Raw genomic sequence first — 13,032 nt, forward strand, 5'->3', positions numbered from 1 at the left:
CATGGAGTTCAACAGGAAACGGACAGCTGCACCACGCAGCCCGACTTGCAAAGAGATGGTTCCACAAAGAACCACAAGAGATGTGCTGTGCCTGCCAGCACCCCCTGTCCCCAGCCGGGTCTATCACCTAGCCTTAGCCCCCTAACCCTAACCCTAACCATAACTCAGGGACCAAAAATTCTGCACCCCTTCAGCAAATACCTCCCTCTCCTATCTATACTCCCCTATAAAAACAGCCCCACCCCTCGCTCAGGGCCGATGGGCATTTCACCCTTGGCCTGACCGCACCCGGTTGCATGCTGCTTCAATTTTGCCTGCCTAGTGGCCTCAATGGACTCTGTTATACCTTGGCTTAGCCTAACACTGACCTCAGGTGGTGACCGCTGCACAGTGGACCACGGCTTCGGAATCTCCCCCTGAGTGGTCGGCATTGCCGGAGTGGCAAGCGCTGCCCTGGGGAGGCCTAGGGTCTCTGGGGCCTCCACCTGGGGCCTTTGGGCTCCAGCCTGCTTGACGGGCTGCTTGATGGTACCTGCTTGATGGTACCTGCCCCAAAAGAACCTGGTAGCCAGGAGGAGAGGAGGCCACTGCGAAGGCCTGGATGGCGCATCTTCCACTTTGGGAGCCCGGAAGCCTAGTGACATAGCAGATGGTTATGTGGGCGTAGTAGTGTTTCAGATTTGAGAACTGTTACTCTAAAAGGCTTATAAGTGTTTTAACGTTTTTCTTTATTTTTTTATTCTTCAGGACGCCCAGGCGTGGTTTCTATTTATTTTTACTTTGCAGGAACGTTTTAATGTTTGCAGTTTCTTCCATGGGCATTAATTACTGGATTCCACGGGTAAAAAATAAAAATAATGTAAAGTGACATTGGGTGACTCAGCTACTGTCAGAGCAGCCGGGGCGCAAGCTCCCCAAGTTTCCACGGATGGAGGATGGACCCACAAAACGTGGTTTGTACCTGCAGCAGTGGACTGTGACTTGGCTTTGAAAAACATGCGATTCTGATAAATGCACCACATGCATGAACCATGGAAAACGCTGGATGAAGTGACGGTCCCACCGGAAACGAGTGCTGCGCGCCACAAAGCGCGCGGAGGTTGCCAAGGCCCGGAGCAGCGGGAAAAGGAGCGCGAAGCAAAGGGCTCTGAGCACAGACGTGCCGTGAGCGCTGCGAGGCAGAGAGGTGCTAAGGCCGCGAGAACTGGGCGCCACTGAAAATGAAAACTTACTGGGAAAGCCTGGCGAAACTGGGAAGATGCCGGGCGTGGCGGGCACGCCTGCATCCTGGCACTGGGGAGGCTAAGGCAGGACGATCGCCGCGGGTGGCAGGCCAGCCTGGACTACACAATGAGTTCAAGGCCAGCCTGAAGTACATAGTGAGACCCTGTCTCAAAACCAGAGTGAGCAGGTAGGAGTTCCTGGCACCGGCTTGTTTACTCCCGGGCAGACACTTTAGATGAGAACTTTAGATGCATTGCTTCTCACTTGATTTCAACTTATGTGGCAAATGTCTCTGTCTACATAGACACCTATACGTATACCAAGCTGACCCGAGCTGCACTCCCCACCCGCGGCTCCCAGCGCGGCTCTGCAGCGTTTTGCAGGGGGCGGGCCTGGCTGCGGACGGGCGCCGCCCTTCTGCGCCGCGGAGGCGCCCCGCGTGCTTGCCTCGGGTGCCCCCTGGCGGCCAGGGTGCGAACTGCTCCTCAAGATTGAAAGGGAACGAATCGCGGGGGTGCCGCGGGTGCTGGATGGAGGGACCTGTCCCGCCTCACGTGGGACCCAGAGTGAGCAGTAAGGGGAGATTTTAACGGTGCCTTTTTGTTGATAACGTGTAAGCTAAATTAAAAAATGCATATTTCTCGTTTAGTTTAAAATGAGTGTGGACAGTACTGTGTATTACCTACCTCTGGTTTACTAATTGGGAACACACAGCGCTTACGTTGTTACTTTGTTTTTTTTACTATCTCTTTTGTGTCTAGCCCAGCTACTCATTGACTATTTTTTTTTTTTTTTTTTGGCTTTTTCGGTACCAGGGATCAAACTCATGACTGCCTGCTTTCAAGGCAGGCGCTTATGCCGCTGAGCTAAATCCCCAGCCCCCTCATTGACTATTTCTCACAGGAGGCTTTGGGCTGTGTGTTGGGGGAAGCAAGAAGATCCTATTTTCACTACTTAAATAATGTACTGTGCTGAGCTGTCCCTCTGCTGGAGGATTTGAGTTTGTTCATTCTAAATTGCGAAGTATTCATAAATTAGCACTTGGAACATTTATTTCTTGACCTAGCATTTGTAGTCAATGAAAAAAACTTAGTTTTTTATTTGTGTGTTTATCTCCAGTGATAGGAGTGGAACCCAGGTCCTCGTCATGCTGGGCAAACAGACTCCAGGCTTAAAGCATAACCATTTAAATTTACTCTGATGTGATCGCAAACCTTCTGCAGATATATTTTAAAATGCACAGTGTGGAGGTGGCAAGTTACTTGCCTTCTTAAAGGACATGGTAGGAGCAGAGCTTGCTGTTTTGCTGCATCTGTGTAATTTCCTACTGAATTTTATAACAACATAGTTTTAATTTTGTTTGTTGGTTTCTTGAGACAGGGTCTCACTATGCAGTTTAGGCTGGCCTTGAACTCACTGTGTAGCCCATGCTGGTCTTGTGCCTTATCCTCCTGGTGATCCTCCTGCCTCAGCCTCTTGAGTGCTGGGATTACACGTGAGTGCCACCACAGCTCAGACTTGGCCCTGTTATGCTTTTAATCAGTACTGGATATTGAAATATCCCTAGCCTTTTAATTTTATTTGAGGCTAAGTTTTACTAAATTTCCCAGGTGGGACTTGAACTTGTGATCTTCTTGCTTTAGCTTTGTTTTATGCTGGGAATGACAAAATTTTAATTCCTTGATTTTAGGAATCTTAGGTGCTAGGGATATAGCTCAGTGGCACAGTGCCTGCCTGGCAAGCAGGAGGTCATGAGTTTGATTCCCAGTACCAAAAAAATAAATAAGACTAAACAACAGCTTTTAGAATGCTTTCACTTGTACAAAGTAACCCACCCCCCCTTTTTTTTGTTCTCTTGAGACAAAGTCTCACTATGTAGTTCTGGCTGGCCATGAACTGACTTTGTAACTCACAGCAATCCTCCTGCCTTGGCCTCCTGAGTGCTGGGATTACAGATGTGTGCCACCGTGCCCAGCCTCAAACCAGCCTATTTCTATCAAGTCATATTCATGGCAAAAGTTTATAGCCAGTGTCACATATTTTAAACCTATCTGTTTCACTTTTCTCTTGTTGCTGTGACAAAATACCTGGCACCCAAAACTAAAAAAAGAATATTTTATTTAGCTTAAAGTTTGTGGAGTTTTTAGTCCGTAATCAGCTGGCTCCAAGGCGGGGCGGCATGGTACAGGGGCAACATTTCATGGCAGTGGAAGACAGCAAAAGCAGCAAGAGCAAAAAGGAGGGAGAGCAAGCTCTTCTCCTTCTTTGTATTGTTAGGAGGCTGCCAGCCCCAGGATGGCACTCACACCACCTTCCTGCCTGCTATTGGGTGAGAGTTTTTACAAAGTGAGGACCCTGGTCCCCTGCTCAGTCACTTAAATGGCTTTAACTTTTGAAGTTGACACAATGTATCAACCATCTTCTCAAAGAGCTTATTTCCTTCAGAAATCTTATCTGTCACTTGGAGTCCCCACCTCTACTGCATTCCTCCATAAATAGTGCCAGGCTACTTTCAGAGCAAAAAGGAATGTTATAATTGATAGTTTAGTCTTTCCCGAGGCTGCCTCCTAAGGGAGGCAAGATCTTAACTGTGCACCATGTAAGGAATAAGCATCTCTAACAAACTCTTTAGATCTCTTAGATCCTCCTGCATGGGTGAGGATTTGGCCTATTACAGCCCGGTGTGGTGGTGCCTGCCTATAATCTCAGCTACTTGGGAGCTCGTCTGAGGTTCTGAGAGAGGACTGCAGCTACTGGTAGTCCTCCTGTGCTGGGGAGTGGTCTCCCTCCTCCACCGCATGCAGCCTCAAGAGGGCACTTATGGAGCGAGCGGTGATCCAGCAACCAGAACAGCCAAATCAACCCCGGAAATCAATGGGGTGACAGATGTCACACCCAGGTCACCCTCACATCCAATTTCAGCTGTGTAGGAGGATGGATTAAGTATGTGTGCTCGAGATCAGCCTGGGAACACTGAGACCTAGCACCCCCCCTCCAAAAAAAGGGTCTGGGTGGAGCTGTTCTGCCTTCAATCCCCGAAGCCCCAGCTATGCTCTGGGCGCCTCCTGCAGCTCCTCTCCATGTGCAGCCAGTGGAGCTGGGGCGGGTGGAGGACCCCTTGTGCATGGCTATGCTTGCACTCGGTGCTAGTACTGGCTCACGGTTGTGTCTGCACGGAGGACCTCACAGTCGGGCTGTCCTGACAAAGGCAGAGGTTTGCAGACAGACATCAGATTACTCTAATCATCTGGTAACCCAGCTCGCCACCAGTGAGTCCCTCAGCTCTGCATGCACGTTGCTACGGTTTGAATATGGTTTGTTGCCCAAAATTTATGCTAGAGATTAATCTCCATTGTGAGGTAGTAGGCAGGTGATATTCTGAGGTGGGCCTGTGGGCAGGTGATGAGGGTTTGATAAATCATCGGTGTGGAGTTCCACGGTCGTATTCTGGTGGCTTCATAAGAAGAGGGAAGAAGACCAGAAGATGCACACAAATCCCCATTCCTGTCACTGTGTGATGACTTGTGCCCTCTAAGGCTCTGCTGCAAGACAGCCATCACAGGTGCAGCCCTGAGTCTTTGACTACAACCAAGAAGCAAAATACACTTTTCTTACAGTTCAGCCCATCTGTGATGACAGCATTAGAAAATGGACTCTAACACTTGCTTTTTTTTTTTTTTTTCTGTGTTTTTCCTTTTTATTGGTACCAGGGATCGAACTCACGACTGCCTGCTTGCAAGGCAGGTGCTTATGCCACTGAGCTAAATCCCTAGTCCCCTACACTTGCTTTCTTTTCCAGCTCTCGTAAGATTATGAAAATCTATGAGATAATCAGTTAGGGTTCACCGAGGAACAGATGTACATGATACACATTCCCCTTGAAGACCCCCTCAATCGGGGTCCACCTTCATGGAACCCTGGGCTTCCTGGATCCTCCTTAAACCGCCTCAGGCTCCTACCTGTACACTATCGAGAACGTGTATCAGGGTGTGTACTAGGGAAGCACCTGAGGGCTCTCCTGCACCAGCAGGTGACATCATTTACTGGGCTCGTGTTCTGGTCTCACCTATTTTTGACATAGTTACATGGAGAGATCCCAAACCGTCTTTTTCCTCTAATGACGCCTGATATCCGGGTAGAGTTAACCACTATCTCGAGACCCCTCCAGCCACTCTGGCTATTCCAGTGGTTGACGCCTGTTACCCACATGGTATTTCCTGACCAAAAAATTTCCATTGTACATTGTCATCAATCCCACAGAGAGTAGTTATGGCATCTCTTCCAGCCCCAGTGGCACAGTGTATGAACCAGTATATTTTCATTGGGCCCACCCATATGGAGAGAACCCATCCTCAGATCTTTATTAACACTGCAGGAGGCCCTGTTCCTCTATGTCTGGTGAGCACCTTCAAAACCCCAGCATTCCTGTGTGTTCTCATCTATGGGTCCCCTGGGAGATGGCCTTGGGTGGGTGGCCTTCCTGTGGGTCCACCCATCTCCTCCTTCATCTAGCTGATAACCTAACCCTAGAAAGTGGAGGACCCCTCAGTTCTACCTGGAATTATGTAGGATTATGTTCTGCCTTCTGATTACCGTGGCAGCCCACCTTCATGGGCCCTGGGCTTGCTGGACCCGCGTTACGCCTCTCCTGGGGCTCTCACCTTTCCCTGTCAAAAGTCCCTCTGACTGCTAGCAATCCCTTCTTCCCTCACATTGCTGGAATTGATAATTACGCAGAGATAAGCTGAATGGATTGCTCATGACACCTCCGAGCACGTTATGAGCTGCACTTTCTGTGTATATGTTCTAGTCCTTATCAATCAGGAACCAAGTGTAACCACATATTATTTCTCTAATCATCACTGCAGACCACTGCTGTGGTGATGTCACTGGTCACTTTGACTCACTCACCCTAAACTGCTTACACTGTGAACGGCTATTTCCAAAACATTTCCTTGGAATTAACTTATCTACAAAGTCTTGACATCTTTGAGGCTTCTGTCAACTGGCTTGGCGAACACCACCAAGCTCTCTGGACTTTAGTAAGCTCAGTCGTGATGCTGGGTGTTGCTCCTGCTCCTTTTAATCATTCTAAATCTTGGGAGGTCCAACACCTGTCCCTGGTGCTGCTCATGCAAATCTGGACAGAGGCACTACTAACCTCCAGAGCCAACCAGAAGCTCAATTATAAACTTCAAATGAAGGCTCGCAGTGCTGTTCTGGGTCATCTTGATGATCTTGCCCACTGGCTGAATCCTAAACACTGGTTCTCTGGCCTCAGCCTTGACATTTGCACTCTTACAGCTATTGGAATGATCTTTCTTCTGCTCCTCCTTGCAGTCCTAAGACCGCTTTGTGTGCTGTTCTGACGGACCGCTGTGCAAAGTTATGGCGAGCTTCCTGCATCAGGCCCAACACTCCTCTTCCCTGTACTGTTCTCTTTTTGCCCAGTCTAAAGTATAAAACAAAGCAGGGGGAATTGTAGGGACACCCTGTCCGGAAGAGGGATTGGAGCGAATGTGAACAGGAAGGGACTTTCTGTACCACAGTTCAGGACTTCTGAATGCACAGCTGGAGTTCAGAGCAGACCTGCAGGACAGCAGTCAGCAGAAGTAAAAGCAGTGTCTCTCAGGGGTGTTTGCTTGGCTATTGTGTCTCTTCAGTAGGGTTGCTTAACGTGGTAGGTCAACGTGTGTCACATAACAAAATCATCCCTCCTTTCCTGTTTCCTGACCAAAACTCCAATACAAAAATTCCTATACAAAAATGTTGCAAGTGCTTTTTTTCCATATCTTCCTTCTCAGGTCCTTGGGTTACAAATAAATAGCTGCAGACGTTTCAGCTCGGGGCTGTTTCCCTGAGGTTCTCTTAGGGACTCTAGGCTCTCGGTGACTGAACCAAATCTCAGCTCCGAGTAGTCTTTTTCACCCGTGCACACATCTACAGTCACACACTGAGACACCACATAGGTGTGCAATGGCTGCCTGCAGAGTCAGGAGTTGCGAAATGCAAAAGAGCTGCACTGGAGAGCTGGGAGATCCAGTCAAAGGTCCAAGACCTGGAGCTCACTGCCAAGTCCCACGCAAGTCCACGTTGGGAAGCTGAAGGGTCTACAATGGAAGACTGAAGAGTCTATGGTAGAACCCAGAAGTGATGGCAGACTAGTGCCCCTTGGAAGAAGCAAAAGAGATTTCCTTCTTTCCCTTTTTATCCCGTTCAGGCTACAAGCCTATTGGCTGGCACCACCCACTCCCAGGTCAATCACCCAGACACACAGAACTGTGTTAAACTCATCTGTTAGGTGTTTCCTATACTAGTTGACACCACAATTAAATACCACAACTCATCCATTGTCAAACTGACAATTAGACACATTTCATTAAATCATATTTTGTCTCCAGATACAATAGCATGTTCATAATTACACCCAACGTTTTGTATGTTTCCCCTTTGCAGTGTTAAGGATTTATTTTTTTATTTTTTTGGTCCTGGGAATCAAACTCAGGACTTTGTGCTTGCCAGGCAGGTACTTGTGCTGCTGAGCTGTATCCTCACATAACCTTTCATAATTTAAACATAATATCTAACAACCAATATTAAGTCTATCAGCATTACGAGCGCTTGGGAGGCTGAGGCAAGAGAATCCATGTGAGTTCAAGGCCATCCCAATCTGAAATCCTGTCTCAGAAAGAAACATTACATTACAAAGGAAGAAAAAAAAGATTCTAGCTTAATATATGTATAGATTTGCATGAATATATTAACAAAAGAGAAGGGAACAATTACAATTCTCATTTCTATAATTGGCCATCTGGTCACAGCTGGTGTTTATAACTACCTTCTCTCCCGCCCATTGCTTTCCCTTGGCCTCCAGGAAGCACCTCAGCAGGCCTTGATTCTTTTCCTTAAGGCTCTGGGCCATTTGTCCTCCTGACTAATTGAGTTGTTGTAGTGTCCAAAGAAGGAGGAAAAAACTACAACAAAATTTCAAAACACATCAATCAGGTGGCAATAATGGTACATACATTGTGCCCTGTCATCCTCAGATCATTCACCCAGAGCACAAGACATCTGCATTTGGTTGTCCAGACAATACCAGCATAGATCTTTCTCTTTAGTGAACTCAGAGAAATCAGTAGCATATATCTTAACTATTTTTTATATACATATACAAGTTTTTTCTTTCAGCTTCTCACACTAATGAAGCAATATGGTGTTTACACATGCGTGTCTTCTTTATTTCACTAAAGAGTATATTGTCAAATTGTATCAGTTTACCTATAACAGTTTCCAGTTTATCCTTCTTTACAGCTGAGTAGTACTCCATTGTATAAAAATACCATTGTATAAAAATACTTTTAATCCATTCCTCAGTCTTTGGGAATTTAGGTTGTTTCAAAGATCTGGATATTATAAACTGTGCTGTTGTAGACATGGGTGTACATATATCACTGTGGTATGACACTTTTAATTGTTTTGGGAAGATACTCAGGAGAACAGCAAGATGAAATGAGACCTCTAGTCCTAGTTCTTTTTTTTTTTTTTTGGTCTTTTTCCTTTTTATTGGTACCGGGGATCAAACTCACGACTGCCTGCTTGCAAGGCAGGTGCTTATGCCGCTGAGCTAAATCCCCAGCCCCAGTCCTAGTTTTTTGAAGAATCTCCACACTGATTTCCACAGTGGTTGCACCAGTCTGCATTCCCACCAAGAGTGGAGAAAGGTTCCTTTTCCCCCACAGCCTCTTCAGCATTTTTTATTGCTTGATTTCTTGATAGTAGCCATTCTTTCTGGAGTGAGGAGGAATATCAGTGTTGTTTTCATTTGCATCTCTCAAATGATCGGTGATGTTAAATATTTTTTGCATATTTATTTGCTGTTTGTATTTCTTTATCTGAGAAGTATGTATTCATCTCAGATGGACATTTTTTGATTGGGTCTTTAAATCTGAGAGGACTGATTTTTTTGAGTTCTTTATATGTTTAATAGTAATCCTTTGTCTGAGGTACAGCTGGAAAACATTTTCTCCCTCCGCGTGGGCTGTTTCTTTTCTCTGTTGATTTCTGTTGCTGTGCAAAAGCTTTTCAGAAGGGTGAGATCCAAGTTATTGATTCGTTGTGATAGTTCCTGCACATTGGGGTTTTGTTCATAAAATCTTTGCCTACACCAATGTCTTCAAGAGTTTTACCTACTGTATCTTCCAGCAGATTTATTATCCTATTTTAATATGAAGATTTTTGATCCATTCTGATTTTAGCTTGGTACATGGTGAAAGATACGGTCCAGTTTTACTCTTTGGCATGTGGAGAGCCAGTTTTCCCAGTACCATTTATTTATTTATTTATTTATCTTTTTCATTTTTATCGGTACTGGGGATCGAACTCACGATCGCCTGCTTGCAAGGCAGGTGCTTATGCCGCTGAGCTAAATCCCCAGCCCCCACCAGCACCATTTATCAAAGAGGGCATCTTTCTCCCAGGGAATGTGTTTGGCATCTTTGTCAAAGAGAAGGTGGCTTAGTGTGTCTGAAGTTGTTCTTGCATCTTCTAATCTGTTCCACTGATCTTAGGTCGGTGTTTTTGTTTCTTTCTTTCTTTCTTTCTTTCTTTCTTTCTTTCTTTCTTTCTTTCTTTTTTTTTTATCACAGTAGCTTCATAGTGTAATTTCAAGTCAGGGAGTGTGATGTCCCCTGTCTTGTCTTTGTTGCCCAGGATTTTCTTTGCTATTCTAGGTCTCTCTGGTTCCAGCTGAGTTTCAGATTGTTTTCTCTAATGCTGTGAGATACGCTATTGGTATTTTATTGGGATTGCACTGAATCTGTAGAACAGTTTTGGAAGCATGGCCATTTTCACTATATTGGTTTTTCCTACCCAAGAGTGTGGGTTCATTCCATTTTCTGATATCCTCTTTGATCTCCTTTTTAAGAGTACTGTAGTTTTCAATGTAGAGGTCTTTTACTTCCTTTGTTAGATTGATTACTAGGTATTTCATTTTTTGGATGCTGTTGTGAAAGGTGTCGTTTCCCTGATTTCTCTTTCAGTGAGTTTTTTATTCATGTACAGGAAGGCTATTGATTTTTGAGTGTCAAATTTGTAACCAGCCGTGTTACTGAATTTATTAAATCTAGAAGTCTTTTGGTGGGGTTTTTGGGATCTTCAAAGTAGAGCATCATGTCATCTGCAAATAATGATAGTTTAACTTCTTTCTATCTTTATTCCTCTTATTTCTTTCTTTCCAGCTAAAGTTTCCAGGACTATGTTGAATAAGAGTGGTGATAATATCATCCTTGTCTTGTTCCTAATTTTAGAATAAAAGCTTTCAGTTTTTGTCCTTTTAGTATGGTGTTTGCTGTTGGTTTATCTAGATGGCTTTTTATCTGATTGAGTAAAGACTATGTACATTCTAATTTTCAATTTTCAATGTAAAACCATTCAAGATTTTTTAATGAATGGCTGCTGGACTTTGTCTAACGTGTTTTCTGCATTTATGGAGATGATGATATGATGTTTGTCCTTGGCTCTGGTAATACGGTATATTATATTTGTGGATTTATGTATGTTGAGCCATCCCTAAATCCCTGGGATGAATACCACTCAGTCATGCTGTACTATCTTTTTGACAGTTTGCTGCAGTCTGTTTGCCAGTACGTTATTGAGGATTTTTGCATCAATACGAATTAGTTAGCTTGGCCTGTAATTCTCTTCCTTAAGTTGGGTCCCTCTCTGGTTTTGCTATCAGGATAATGCTTGCTTCCAGGAATGAATTTGGAAGTATTGCTTCCCTTTGGATTTCATTAAAGAGTTTGAGAAGTAGTGGTATTATATCCTCTCTCAATTTGTTGTAGAATTTAGCAGTGAATCCATCACGGCCTGGAGTTTTCTTTATTGATAGGTTTTTATTTTTTAATTTTTAAAAAATTTTATTTAAGGAGAAAAAGAAAAAAAAAACAGAGAAAGGGTACAAGTTATACAGAATTTCAGAAAAAATAAACAGTAGGAAATCACTAGTTAACAGATTACATATTGCCATCTTAGAAATAGTTGTTCAAGTTACAAAATTAAAGCACATAAAGTGGACATTCAAACAGTGAGACTGCAAACAGTTCTGTTCAATGAGCCAACAAAAACTCAGTAATGTGGTTATCTATCTTATATGCTTAAATATACATGCAGTATTATCCTTTAGAGCACTTTCTTTTCCTCTCTTTGGTACAATGACAATTACACATTTTGGGTTTTATTACTCCCACAGTTCTTATTACTTTTTTTGAAGAGAGTAAAACCAAATGTGACATAACAAAACAGAGTCAGTCACATCAAAAGGATGGACATAATATATAATGTAAACACAAAATACAAGGTGATCAACAATGGTTACCATAATTCCTCTTGCTATCTTAAAAAGAATTGCCTGTATCATCAGTTATAATAAAATTGAACAAAACAGTAAAGAACAAAACCAATAAAACCAAAACACTGAAGACATTACAGGACTTCAAAAGAAGATAATAGTCAACCAGAATGGGCGTCACAATGAATCTTACTGTCTTCATAGTTGTTGCCTACACTTTTGAACTTGGTACTATCAAGCAAAACAGAATACAGGAAAATCAGTCAAAACAAGATGGTGAGAGCAATACAGGGTTTCAAATCAAGTTAATAGGAAATCAAAGTGGGTTACTATAATATATCCTGCTATTTTTAATTTATTTTTCCCTTAATTAAAAAGATAAAAATAAAAAAGTAAATAATAAAAAAGGAGATTGAGATAAAAGAGGGCATAACAACAAAACAGCACAGGTAATAACATAACCATTTAAGCAAAATAGTGTTTCACCACAAGATATCCCAACATAAAAGTAGTTACCACAGTGTCTCTTTCCTTGAAATCTTTGAGTATAACTTGGTATATTGTAGCATCAAACATATCAAGACAATGTAAAAACCATTCAAGAGAATGACAGTATTACAGGGTATTTAGAATCAACTAACAGAAAATGAACAATAGTTTCTGTATAATCTCCTTGTCTATAAAAGTTTTTGTTTATATTATCACATATAATAAAATCCATTAAGACACAACATGTTAAGACTGATGGAGACAGAAGAACAAAAACTTGATGGGACTTCAAAACAAGATGATATTAAATCAGCACTAGCTATTATGATGTCTTGTTTTCTCCAAAATGGCTGTTCCTACCATCCGACTTTCTCTGCCTCATTTCTGTTGAGCTCTTTTTCTGTCATTAGTTGTCAGTTTGTCTTCTTCATTTCACTTTCTGCTCCATTCATTGTGGCATCTCTGCCACTGTTTCTGGAATCTTGGTATTTTTCTTTTTTAGAATATCCTGCAGTATTTTCTGTAGAATTGAATTGGTGGTTGCAAATTCCCCTAGTTCCTCTTTATCCTAGAAGCACCTTGTTTTTCCATCAATTTCTAGGGACAGTTGTGCAGGATATATCAATCTTGGCTGGAGGTTATTATCTTTCAAAGCTTGAATTATTTTCCCCCATGCTCTTCGTGATTTGATGGTTTGTGCTGAGAAGTCTGCTGTAATTCTGATGGGTGTTCCCTTGTAAGTGATCTGTTTCTTGTCTCTGGTGGCTTTTAATATTCTGTTCTTATATTGGATTTCTGGAATTTTGATTATTATATGTCTGGGTGTAGTTCTGTTTGGGTTGTAGGTGGCTGGGGTCCTGTATGCCTCATACATCTGAGTATCTTTACCTTTTGCTAAATTAGGGAAATTCTCCTGGATTATTTCTGTGAATAGCTTTGTAGTTCATTTGTTTGTGTCCCTACTTCTTCTT

This window comes from Cavia porcellus, unplaced genomic scaffold (assembly GCF_034190915.1).
Source record: "Cavia porcellus strain 051 isolate PalLab524CR breed Dunkin Hartley unplaced genomic scaffold, mCavPor4.1 scaffold_21, whole genome shotgun sequence".
Classification (NCBI taxonomy): domain Eukaryota; kingdom Metazoa; phylum Chordata; class Mammalia; order Rodentia; family Caviidae; genus Cavia; species Cavia porcellus.